The 13,683-nt window shown below is 46.4% G+C and overlaps 1 protein-coding gene across 1 annotated transcript in view; it reads left to right on the top strand.

Moving 5' to 3' along the window:
* The window catches only part of LOC132824600 (synaptotagmin-A), a 600,624-nt gene that overhangs the window by 243,215 nt on the left and 343,726 nt on the right, over positions 1-13,683 (top strand). The window contains exon 2 of the mRNA XM_060839187.1: positions 9,479-9,521. The gene's annotated coding sequence lies outside the window, so the exon portion shown is untranslated. The remainder of the gene's footprint in view (positions 1-9,478; positions 9,522-13,683) is intronic.

Consider the following 13,683-nt stretch of genomic DNA (forward strand, 5'->3'; position numbering starts at 1 on the left):
CACACCTGCAGAGTTTCTCCAGCAATGACTGCTGTTGTCCAAGGTGCCATATATAGTCAGATGCTGCATTGATGACAAAGGCATGGAATTTTCACATCACTTTATGGACCGCGGTGTGGTTTGTAAGGACACCCATCGGCCATCCCTAATTGCCCCTTCAGAAGGTAATGCCTACTTGAACTTCTGCAGTCCTTGTGGTATGGGGACACCCACAATGTCCTTAGGGGAGGGAATTCCAGGATTTTGACCCAGTGACACTGAAGGAATGGTGACATATTTCCACGTCAGGATGGTGCGTGGCTTGGAGGGGAACTTGCAGGGAATGGTGTTCCCACATATCTGCTGCCCTTGTCCTTCTAGATGGAAGTGAGATTGGTAGGTGCTGTTGGAGGAGCCTTGGTTGAATTTCTGCAGTGCACCTTGTAGATGGCATACCCTACAATGATGTTTGCTGCTACTGTACATCAGTGATGAGAAGTGAATGTTTAATGTTGGGGGAATTGAAAGCTTTGAGGTGTCAGGAGGGGAGTTACCTTCCGCAGTATTCCTAGCCTCTGACCTGCTCTTGGAGCCACTGTGTTTACATGGTGAGTCCAATTGATCAATGGTCGACACAGATTGAGAACTGAGACAATTTGACTTTATTACTCAGGTGGTTATCACAATATAGAAAGATTCACCTCACAGGCAATGAGACATTATTAGTAAAGGAATTGGGTATGGGGAAAGGGTAAGCAATTATCTCCAACAAAGAGTTAGCAGAATTTCAGTGAGGTGAATGGCCTCCCTCTGTGATGTGACTGTGATTCTACCTGACCTTGTGCGAGGCCACAGTTGATAATAACTGGTTAGTAGACACTTTACATTCTTTCAGTTCAGTGAATACTGGTAATGGTGTCTGAAAGATCGTGACTGATTAATCAGGTTAAATGGATTGGAATTGTTCTTTGCAAGTTAGAATACTAAATGTCAAGTTGTACGTGGTATTACACGTCTTGCACATTGTATAACTTAGCTCCTGCATTTCTCTAATGTCAGGTTATATGACTGATCATTAATCTGATAACATGAAATGCAGGGCCTCTTTAAATCTGATTGCAATTCCATCGCTTTTAAATGGAATGGATTTGAAGTGGATTCTGAATACACATTGAGTGATCCACTTTGTCAGATTACTTTTCCTAGGCTCTGAAGGAATAGATCTACCCCCCCCCAGCACGAGGTGAAATTTCGTTGTGAAGTGATCATCTCGATTCCTTAACCAGCCTCACTCTTGGCAGACTCCCACGTTGTAACTGGTCAGATCTGGCTGTCTGCATTGTGCACCAGCTGCTCACGATTGAAAGTACTTTGTTGGTTGTAAAGGACTTTGAGACATCTCGCTGCGCTACATAAATACAGTTTCTCCCATTTCTCCTTCTTTATTAAGGTCACATGATTATATTCCAGGGTCACGAGGAGTAAGCAGGGGATTGGGAACAAGTTTGCTCTAAGATACCCAACATGGACACAACGGGCTGAATGGCCTCCTTCTGTACTTAAAGCTTCTGAATCTGAAGAACAGTAAAGAAAATTTATTTTCTTTTTCTGAAAAGGGACGAGATTAATTTAGGGTATTTGGTCGGCATGGAGTAGTTGGACTGAAGAGTCTGTTTTCATGCTGTACATCTTTATTACTCTTGTTCTTTAATGTTTAGAAATAAATTGGTTACGTAGGACCAAATGACCATAAATAAACAGAACCAGGAGTAGGCCATTCAGCCCCGATCCAACATTCGAGTAAAAAGTGAGGTCTGCAGATGCTGGAGATCAGAGCTGAAAATGTGTTGCTGGTTAAAGCACAGCAGGTCAGGCAGCATCCAAGGAGCAGGAGAGTTGACGTTTCGGGCATGAGCCCTTCTTCAGGAATGAGGAGAGTGTGCCAGGCAGGCTAAGATAAAAGGTAGGGAGGAGGGACTTGGGGGAGGGGTGATGGAGATGCGATAGGTGGAAGGAGGTCAAGGTGAGGGTGATAGGCCAGAGTGGGGTGGGGGCGGAGAGGTCAGGAAGAGGATTGCAGGTTAGGAGGGCGGTGCTGAGTTCAAGGGAATCGACTGAGACAAGGTGGGGGGAGGGGAAATGAGGAAACTGGAGAAATCTGAGTTCATCCCTTGTGGTTGGAGGGTTCCCAGGCGGAAGATGAGGCCCTCTTCCTCCAGCCGTCATGTTGCTATGATCTGGCGATGGAGGAGTCCAAGGACCTGCATGTCCTTGGTGGAGTGGGAGGGAGAGTTAAAGTGTTGAGCCACGGGGTGGTTGGGTTGGTTGGTCCTGGCGTCCCAGAGGTGTTCCCTGAAGCGTTCCGCAAGTAGGCAGCCCGTCTCCCCAATATAGAGGAGGCTACATCAACTGTGCATCCGCTGCACCCGATGTGGCCTCCTCTATATTGGGGAGAGAGGCCGCAGATTTCTCCAGTTTCCTCATTTTCCCTCCCCCCACCTTGTCTCAGTTGATTCCCTTGAACTCAGCACCGCCCTCCTAACCTGCAATTTTCTTCCTGACCTCTCCGCCCCCACCCCACTCCGGCCTATCAGCCTCATCTTGACCTCCTTCCAAGTATCACATCTCCATCGCCCCTCCCCCAAGTCCCTCCTCCCTACCGATCCAACATTCCTCACATCCACTTCCCTGTCATTTCCCCATAACCCTTGATTCCTTAACTGATCAAGAATCTCTCTGTCTCAGCCTTAAATCTACACAAGGACACTGCCCCCCGCCTCAGGCGACTGACTGTGTGGAGTTTGCACGTTCTCCCCGTGTCTGCGTGGATTTCCTCTGGGTGCTCCGGTTTCCTCCCACAGTCCAAAGACGTGCGGGTCAGGTGAATTGGCCACGCTAAATTGCCCATAGTGTTAGGTAAAGGGGTAAATGTAGGGGTGTGGGTGGGTTGCGCTTCGACGGGTCGGTATGGACTTGTTGGGCCGGAGGGCCTGTTTCCACACTGTAAGTAATCTAATCTAAGCTCTCTGTGGGAAAGATTTCCAAAGACTTACAACCCTCTGAGAGGTAATTTACAATCGAAATCAATGATTTAGAGGAGTGGAACAAATATACTGTCACTAAGCTCGGCGATGGCACTCAGATAAGCAGGAGATTAAATTATCAGGAGAAAATGGTGTGTACAAATGGATATAAACAGGTAATGGATGACCCAGTGACACTGAATCAATGGTGACAAATTTCCAAGTCAGGATGATGAGTGACTTTTTGGGGAACTTGCAGGGGCCGGTGTTCCCATGTATCTGCTGCCTTTGTCCGTGCAGATGGAAGTGAGTTTGCTGTTGGCAGAGCCTTGGTTGAATTTCTGCAGTGCACCAAGTAGATGGTACACCCTACATCGATGTTCGCTGCTACTGTGATGAGAACTGAACGTTGAATGCTGGGGTTGTGGTGACAGTAAAACAGGCTGCTTACTTCCAGCTGTATTTGAGTTCCTTGAGTGTTGTTGGAGATGGCCCCATCCAGGCAAGTGGGGAGTTAAACTGTTGCCCCTTTACTCTGAGACTGTGCCCTCTGGTCCTAGGCCTGCCCAGGAGGGGAAACACCCTCTCAGCATTGACCCTGTCAAACTCCTTAAGAATCCGACATGTTTCACTGAGATCACCTCTCATTCTTCTAAACTCCAGTGAGTAGAGTCCCAACCTTTTAATCTCTGCTCATAAGACAATCCAGCCATCCCATGTTGTGTTTCTGCGAAAATATTCACTTGACTGTATTTAAGGAGAAGTTAAATAAAGACAAGAGGGAAAAAGGATTTGAAGGAAGTGTTGATAGGAAGGAAGTAGATGGCAGAAACTTTATCTGAAGTGTAAGGACCAGCACAGACTGTAAGATGTAGCAGCAAAGGTAGGCCATTCAGCCCATCAACTCTGTTTCTGTGCTGTAAATGCATAATCAGCATTTCCAACCAATCTTCATAGCTGTGTACAAACGCTATCACCTTAAGGAAGGTAGAATCGATTGGACACATGTCCCAGAGCTCTCAGACAGTCCTCCAACCTATTCTACATTTGGATGAATTGCTGTTGAAATACAATCTGTGTTTTGTGTAGTTTTCTGCAGCCATCTTATCAGGAACATGGCATTACAGATGAGATGGCAGGCTGGCTGATTGGTTAAGAGTGGGATGCAAGTGTGATTGTTGCGTACCCGCCCCCCCCACCCCATCCCTTCAGATTATGACTTTTCAGTATCTAACTCCACCAGCAAATGGTGGCACCCATTAATGTCTGAGCTGAAATCTGCCTTCTGTAACAAGCTTTATTACATAGGGCTCTTGTGGTACTTCAGTCCTGTCCCGACCTCTGAGCTGAGGGGGTCTCAGTACAAGCCCCATCTGTTCCAGGGGTGTGTCATAATGTCTCTGAACAGGTTAATCAGTAAATGCTCATAATTATTGGAGTGGGATCATTGAGGCACAATAGTAGTGTCCCTTTCTCTGTACTAGGGGTGCATAGGTTTAAGTTCCACCTGCTCCACAGTTGAGTCATAACACCTCAGAACAGGTTGATTAGAAATCTAACAAGGCAACACTTCCTCAGAAATATCAGCTTGATCTCTGAGGGCCCACTGAGTCAAGTGAAACATTTTCTCCTTTAATTTTTCTATTACGTTCCCTCCATCTCTGATTTCACTGATTTCCATATGGCTATCACAGTAGGAACTCAATTGAGCAGCTTCTCAAAATGATGTCTCTAATTACTGTATGCACTTCAGAAATGTTACTGATTGACTGGTGGGATTTTCAATGATCTCTCCAGTGCAGAGTAGATAAGAAACAGGTGTTTGCCTTAATGCATTCTAGGGCAGCAAGGTCAATATGCTGCAATTAAGGAGAAGTAAGACAGGACATTACAGAGACAGTATGTGGCTGAGACGAGAGAGTTGGGTGCAAGGAGGATTCTCTGCAGCAGGGAGCGGTTGTGTCAAATTTTCTGTTTGATAAACACTATCCAACATTATACAATATGGCTGCTGTTATTAATGTGACCATTATTTCATTATTTTCTTGAAATATTTGATTCGCTTTCATTTATTATTGCCACATGTACTGTGATACAGTGAAAAGTACTGTTTTGCATGCTAACCAGACAAATCATACCTTTCATAAGTACATCAGGGTAACAGAACAGAATGAAGAATATAGTGTTACAGTTGCAGAGAAGGTGCAGAGAAAGATCAACTCTAATATATGAGAGGTCCATTCGCACGTCTGATAACAGCGGGAAAGAAGCTGCACTTAAATCTGTTGGTAAAAGTATTTTTCAAACTTTTGTATCTTCTGCCCGATGGAAGAGGGTGGAAGTGAGTATAATCAGGGTGGGAGGGGTCTATGATGATGTTGGCTGCTTTCCCACAGCAGAGGGAAGTGTAGACAGAGACAGTGGATGGAAGGCTGGCTTGTTGATGGTCTAGGCTGTGTTCACAGCTCTCTGTCATTCCCTCAGGTCTTGGGCAGAGCAGTTGCTGCACCAAGCTGTGATGCATCCAGGCAGGATGCTTTCCACGGTGCATCCATAAACATTGTGAAGTGTCACTGTGGACATGGCGAATTTCATCAGCATCCTGAGGAAGTAGAGGTGTTGGTGTAATTTCTTGACTGTAGCATCGATGTGGATGGACCAGAGCAGGTTGCTGGTGATATTTAATCCTAGGAACCTGAAGCTTTCAACCACTTCCATATATTCGAGATGTGACAAATACTCATATTTCTTGTGTGGCCAAAACACATTGGAGCAGATTTAAGCCATTCAGCCCATCTAGTCTTCCATTCAATGAGATCTGGGCTGATCCAACAATCCTCAACTCCTGCCTTTTCTCCATAACCTTCATTCCCCTGACTGACTGCAAATGTCTATCTCAGCCTTGAATATACTTAGTGACCGACAAAAATCCACACATTCACTATCCTCATTTCTGTCTTAAAAGGGCAGTCCCCCACTCTGAGATGAAGCCCCTCTAGTCCTAGACTCTTTCAAAGAGGGAAACATGCTTTCTGCATCCATCCTGTCAAGCCCCCTGAGAACTGTGCATGTTTAATTTTAAATCTCATTTGCAATGTTATACATTCTGTTAGAGTCAGAGTCAGAGAGGTGTACAGCACGGAAACAGACCCTTCGGTCCAACCCGTCCATGCTGACCAGCTATCCCAACCCAATCTAGTCCCACCTGCCAGCACCTGGCCCATATCCCTCCAAACCCTTCCTATTCATATACCCATCCAGGTATATGTTGCAGTTGTACCAGCCTCCATCACTTCCTCTGGCAGCTCATTCCATACATGTACCACCCTCTGCGTGGAAAAGTTGCCCCTTAGGTCTCTTTTATATCTTTCCCCTCTCACCCTCAACCTATGCCCTCTAGTTTGGGCAGCACGATGGCACAGTGTTTTGGGCGGCACGGTGGCACAGTGGTTAGCACTGCTGCCTCACAGCGCCAGAGACCTGGTTCAATTCCCGCCTCAGGTGACTCTCTGTGTGGAGTTTGCACATTCTCCCCGTGTCAGTGTGGGTTTCCTCCGGGTGCTCCAGTTTCCTCCCACAATCCAAAAATGTGCAGGTCAGGTGAATTGGCCATGCTAAATTGCCCGTAGTGTTAGGTGAAGGGGTAAATGTAGGGGAATGGGTCTGGGTGGGTTGCGCTTCGGCGGGTCGATGTGGACTTGTTGGGCCGAAGGGCCTGTTTCCACACTGTAAGTAATCTAAATCTAATCTAGTTCTGGACTCCCTCACCCCAGGAAAAGGATTTTGTCTGTTTGCCCTATCCATGCCCCTCATGATTTAATAAACCGCTATAAGGTCACCCTTCAGCCTCCGGCGCTCCAGGGAAAACAGCCCCAGCCTGTTCAGCCTCTCCCTGTCGCTCAAATCCTCCAACCCTGGCAACATCCTTGTAAATCTTTTCTGAACCCTTTCAAGTTTCACAACATCATCCCGATAGGAAGGAGACCAGAATTGCATGCAACATTCCAACAGTGGCCTAACCAATGTCCTGTACAGCCGCAACATGACCTCCCAACTCTTGTACTCAATACTCTGACCAATAAAGGAAAGCATACCAAACGTCTTCTTCACTATCCTATCCACCTGCAACTCCACTTTCAAGGAGCTATGAACCTGCACTCCAAGGTCTCTTTGTTCAGCAACACTCCCTAGGACCATACCATTAAGTGTATAAGTCCCGCTAAGATTTGCTTTCCCAAAATGCAGCACCTCGCATTTATCTGAATTAAACTCCATCTGCCACCCCTCAGCCCATTGGCCCATCTGATCAACATCCTGTTGTAATCTGAGGTAACCCTCTTCACTGTCCACTACACCTCCAATTTTGGCGACATCTGCAAACTTACTAACTGTACCTCTTATGCTCGCATCCAAATCATTTATATAAATGACAAAAAATAGAGGGCCCAGCACCAATCCTTGTGGCACTCCACTGGTCACAGGCCTCCAGTCTGAAAAACAACCCTCTACCACCACTCTCTGTCTTCTACCTTTGAGTCAGTTCTGTATCCAAATGGCTAGTTCTCCCTGTATTCCGTGAGATCTAACCTTGCTAACCAGTTTCCCATGGGAAACCTTGTCAAACACTTTATTGAAGTCCATATAGATCACATCTACTGCTCTGTCCTCATCAATCCTCTTTGTTACTTCTTCAAAAAAACTCAATCAAGTTTGTGAGACATGATTTCCCACACAAAGCCATGTTGACTATCCCGAATCAGTCCTTGCCTTTCCAAATACATGTACATCCTGTCCCTCAGGATTCCCTCCAACAGCTTGCCCACTACCAATGTTAGGCTCACTGGTCTATAGTTCCCTGGCTTGTCCTTACCACCCTTCTTAAACAGTGGTACCATGTTAGCCAACCTCCAGTCTTCTGGCACCTCACCTGTGACCATCAATGATACAAATATCTCAGCAAGAGGCCCAGCAATCACTTCCCTAGCTTCCCACAGAGTTCTAGGGTACACCTGATCAGGTCCTGGGGATTTATCCATCTTTATGCATTTCAAGACATTCAGCACTTCCTCCTCTGTAATATGGACATTTTGCAAGGTGTCACCATCTATTTTCCTACAGTCTATATCTTCCATTTCCTTCTCCACAGTAAATACTGATGCAAAATACTCATTTTGTATCTCCCCCATTTTCTGCGACTCCACATAAAGGCCACCTTGCTGATCTTTGAGGGGCCCTATTTTCTCCCTAGTTACCCTTTTGTCCTTAATATGTTCATATTAATATGTTTATATGTTTGTATGCTTTTGTTATGTTTTTCCTGAAGTTTCTTCCATTTTAACATTCAATTTGCAGATCGAGTATAACCCCAGCTGCTTTCTGTGGTAGAGAATTCCACACGCTCCACACCCTCTAAGCTGAAAACATTTCTCCTTATAAAGATGTGACAGTCCTATTCAGGGAGAAACGGCAGTGGGCTCTGTTCCTTTGTCCTGGCCAACAATTATATCTCAGTAGACATTCATTTTAAAAATCTAGTTGTTTCTCTCCTCGTTGCTTCTGGGATCTTGCTGTGCTCAAATTGTCAGCCTGCTCCCTATGTTGTATTAGTGATGAATTAGTGTTGTATTAGTGATGTATTAGTGTTGGATTAGTGATGGTGCCTCATCAGCTCTGACATGCAGCAGAAAATACTGAGCAACATCTATGGTTCACCATATAAAAATAACGTGGTCAGTTTATTGTAGAAAAACCATCACTGAATATATTAATTGACAATAAAGAACAAACTTCAATCCATGTCCCAGGTGCATTTCAATTGATCTTCTCGCTCCCTTTCATTAAAGACCACACAGTACCTCTCTCCAATTGCAACGTTACAGTATTTTACTGAAATAATCCAGACCTTCATGTGATGGAGGATCAAGGGGGTACTCCTATTGGTCTCCACCAACATTGGAGACTTGTCGGGTTAATCAGGGAGTAAGACTAGGCTTACAGTGCAGTGCCATACCCAGGCTTATCCCCACACAGGAGAGTCCAGGATCAGAGAACATAGAATCAGAATCAAAAGGTGACAATTTAAAACTGAAATGAGGCAGAATTCCTTCTCTCAGAGGATTGAGAGCTTTTGGAACACCTTGCCACAGACACTTGTGTAGGTAGAGTCCTTGTGTGTTTCTAAGGCTGAGATCGATAAAATCCTTGATCAGTCGGAGAATCAAAGGGAAGGGGCAGCAAGGTGGGCACAAAGAATGGCTGGTCAGCTGGAATCCTAATGGATGGCACAGCAGGTTCAAGGGGCCGAATGGCATACTCCTGTTCCTATTTCCAATGGTGTGATGGTTGCTGAGCAATGTTACATGGTACAAGAGGACCCTCAGCAACTCATCTTCTCTTAAATGTAGTGACCATTGAATCATAAAGCTTTTCCAGTTGTATCGATAACATTTGAAATGTTCTTGTTTTTTTTTAAATAGGTTGAGGTGGAAAGAAGATAAGAAAACTAGTGAAAACATCACTGTAAGTAGAAAGTGAATTATGTTACATCAGTGAATTGTAAAAGGAGAACTTGACTAACAACTTGACTATAGAATAATATCGTGTCTTGCCTTGTTCAAGGTCAATAAGAGCTGTCTGATTTGTCCCATTCTTCCCATCAAAATTGTTCTTGTGTCTGTGAATTGGGCATTCAGTAGGACATTGCATGTTTATTGGATAGGAATAGTGAAGGGATGTGGGGAAAAGGCAGGAGATCGGATCTCAGGAATAGAACCGGTGTAGCATGATGGGCTGAATGGCCTCCTTCTGTCCTGTACCAATCCTGTAATTCTGTGTTTGGACTGTAGACCACAACAACTTGCTGAATCAAACAACTCTTCTCTGTGGTTCTTGGAATGAATGTCTCTGCCTTCTGGCTAAGCCCTAGAGATTACCACTGAGATTGATGTATGGTCTGAAGGCTTCATGTGGAGTCAATCTGATAGAGAGGTCTGGAGCAGAGAGCTATCGCTGACCTAGGTGCCCAGGCAGAAAGGTTCTCTTATTGGAGTGGTGTGATGATGGAATTGTTTGTGCTCTCGGTTTGTGGATGAAATGAAATACGGTGTGGGTCAGGATTGATGAGTGCAATAGGTAGTTGCAAGTGGGGGGGTGATGTTGAGTGGAGGGTGGTGTGGATAGCTGGGAAGGTTGGACAGTTCAAGAGGGCAGTGCTGATTTGGAGGCTTGGATCTGGGATGATGGGGTTGGGGGTGTGGGGGAGATTTGGAAACAGTGAAATCAACATTGATGCTGTGTGGTTGGAGGGTCCCAAGGCAGGAAAAGGGACGTTCTTTCTCCAGGCAACAGGGAATTGGATTTGGAGATGGAGGAGACCCAGGACTTGCATGTCCTTGGCAGAGTGAAAGGGGGGGTTGACGTGGTTGGCCACAGGACGGTGGGATTGTTTGGTGCGTGTGTTGCAGCGAAGTTCCTTGAAATGTTCCGGGAGTTGGCGTCCCTGTCTCCCCAGTGTAGAGGAGACCACACCAAGGGCAACAGACCCAGTAAATGAGGTATTTGGATGTACACTCACAGGAATTTCTAAATGTCATGGTAAAAGTTAAAGTTAAACTATGGTGTGATACAGTGCAGGGTGAATCATAGAATTCCTACAATGTGGAAGCAGGTTATTCAGCCCATTGTTTCCATACTGTCCCTCCACAGAGCATCCTATCCTGTAACACTGCATTTCCCATGTTTAACCCACCCTAACCTGTGCATGTTTAGACTGTGAGAGGAAGCCCACACAGACACGGGGAGAATATACAAACTACACACAGTCACCTGAGGCAGGAATTGAACCTGGATCCTTGGTGCTGTGAGGTAGTAGTGCTGACCACTGAACCACTTGCTATCCATCAGCTTCGCATGCTTCAAGTGGTCCAAGTTAAGACAAGTTCTGAGACTTTACAATTCAGGAGTGTGAAGCTACACCCCTTACCAAGCTGTTCCAGTGCAGTTACAACACTGGCATCTACCCCACAATGGGGAAAATTACCCAGATATGTCCTGTACACAAACAGCAGGGTAAATCCAACCCAGCCAAGTACTCTCAATCATCTGTAAGGTGCAATCCAGCAGCACCTGCTCAACAATAACCTGCTCAGTGACGCCCAGTTTGGGTTCCCCCAGGGCCACTCAGCCCCTGACCTCATTACAGCCTTGGATCAAAGAGCTGAATTCCAGAGAGGAGGGGAGAGGGACAACCCTTGACATCAAGTCAGCATAATGACTTGGAAATATATCACCATTCCTTCAGTGTCGCTAAGTCAGAATCCTGGAATTCCCTCCCTAAGGGCATTGTGGGTCTGCCTACAGCACATGGACTGCAGCGGTTCAAGAAGGCAGCTCACCCCCACCTTCTCAAGAGGTAACTAGGGATGGGCAATAAAGACTGGCCCAGCTAGAGACACCTACATCTCATGAATAACGAAAAAGTCATATGCTGTGATACACTGTGGGTACCATGTGAATATGTCTTCAAGAGCAGAGTATTGAGTACAGGAGTTGGGAGGTCATGTTGCGGCTGTACAGGACATTGGTTAGGCCACTGTTGGAATATTGCAAGCAATTCTGGTTTCCTTCCTATCGGAAAGATGTTGTGAAACTTGAAGGGGTTCAGAAAAGATTTACAAAGCTGGTGCCAGGGTTGGAGGATTTGCGTTATAGGGAAAGGCTGAACAGGCTGGGGCTGTTTTCCCTGGAGTGTCGGAGGCTGAGGGGTGACCTTGTAGAGATTTACAAAATCATGAGGGGCATGGATAGGGTAAATAGACAAGGTCTTTTCCCTGGGGTCGGGGAGTCCAGAACTAGAGGGCATAGCTTTATGGTGAGAGGGGAAAGATATAAAAGAGACCTAGAAGGTAACTTTTTCACATAGAGGGTGGTGCGTGTATGGAATGAGCTGCCAGAGAAAGTGGTGGAGGTTGGTACAACTGCAACATTTAAGAGACATTTGGATGGGTATATGAATAGGAAGGGTTTGGAGGGATATGGGCCAAGTGCTGGTAAATGATTAGAATAGGTTGGGATACCTGGTTGGTATGGACATGTTGGACCAATGGCTCTGTTTCTGTGCTGTAAATCCCTATGACTGTGACTAGAAAGGTAAATTTACCTTCGTCCCAGAGAGCTGCTGTCACATTACAGAGGGATAACTTGTGGGAGTTTAACCTGAGGAGCATGTCATGGGAGGAGAGAGATTGAGACGTAGAGACCCCCACAGTGCTCTTAGCCAGTGCAGGAATTGAACTCACACTATTTGCATCGCTTTGCACTGTAACCCTGACAACTGACCTAATTACTGCTAGACTGACCAGAGAGGCATAAATTCAGTGATGTTGCTGTTCACTTTATAGACACACTATCACAGTATGACACGGCTTGCAGGAGCCGGTGTTGGACTGGAGCAGGCAAAGTTAAAAATCACACAACACCAGGTTATAGTCCAACAGTGCTTCTGTTGGACTATAACCTGGTGTTGTATGATTTTTAACAGTATGACACAGCATTAGACAGGCCATTTGGCCCATTATGACTGTACTAGGTCTCAATTTAGTGCCACTTCCCAGCTTTTTACCCCATAGCCCTGAGCAATGTTTCCAATTCACATACTGACCCACTTGCCTTTCGAAAGTCAGTGCCCTCCCAGACCTCACATTGCAGACCTGATCAAGTCCCTGTGCAGCAGAATATCTCCCTACTTCCCCTCCTCGTTGAGCAGCTGAAATCTCCATCCTCAAACTGGCAGCGCAAAAATATTGCACCCAGCTCACTCGATCAAAGCCATTCGTGATTTCAAATGAAGCTGAAATTGTGTTGCTGGAAAAGCGCAGCAGGTCAGGCAGCATCCAAGGAGAAGGAGAATAGACGTTTCGGGCATAAGCCCTTCTTCAGGAATGAGGAAGGTGTGCCAAGCAGGCTAAGATAAAAGGAAGGGAGGAGGGACTTGGGGAAGGGGGGGTTGGAAATGCGATAGGTGGAAGGAGGTTAAGGTGAGGGTGATAGGCCGGAGAGGGGGGTGGGGACGGAGAGGTCGGGAAGAAGCTTGCAGGTTAGGACAGTGTTGCTGAGTTTGAGGGTTGGGACCGAGACAAGGTGGGGGGAGGGGAAATGAGGAAACTGGAGAAATCTGAGTTCATCCCTTGTGGTTGGAGGGTTCCTCGGTGGAAGATGAGGCACTCTTCCTCCAGCCGTCGTGTTGCTATGGTCTGGCGATGGAGGAGTCCAAGGACTTGCATGTCCTTGGTGGAGTGGGAGGGGGAGTTGAAATGTTGAGCCACAAGGTGGTTGGGTTGGTTGGTCCAGGTGTCCCAGAGGTGTTCTCTGAAACGTTCCGCAAGTAGGCGGCCTGACTCCCCAATATAGAGGAGGCCACATCAGGTGCAGCGGATGCAGTAAATGATGTATGTGGAGGTGCAGGTGAATTTGTGGCGGATATGGAAGGATCCCTTGGGGCCTTGGAGGGGGGAGGTGTGGGCACAAGTTTTGCATTCCTTGCGGTTGCAGGGGAAGGTGCCGGGAGTGGAGGTTGAGTTGGTGGGGGGTGTGGACCTGACGAGGGAGTCACAAAGGGAGTGGTCTTTTCAGAACACTGATAGGGGAGGGGAGGGAAATATATCCCCGGTGGAGGGGTCTGTTT

This window comes from Hemiscyllium ocellatum, chromosome 19 (genome assembly GCF_020745735.1).
Source record: "Hemiscyllium ocellatum isolate sHemOce1 chromosome 19, sHemOce1.pat.X.cur, whole genome shotgun sequence".
Lineage (NCBI taxonomy): Eukaryota > Metazoa > Chordata > Chondrichthyes > Orectolobiformes > Hemiscylliidae > Hemiscyllium > Hemiscyllium ocellatum.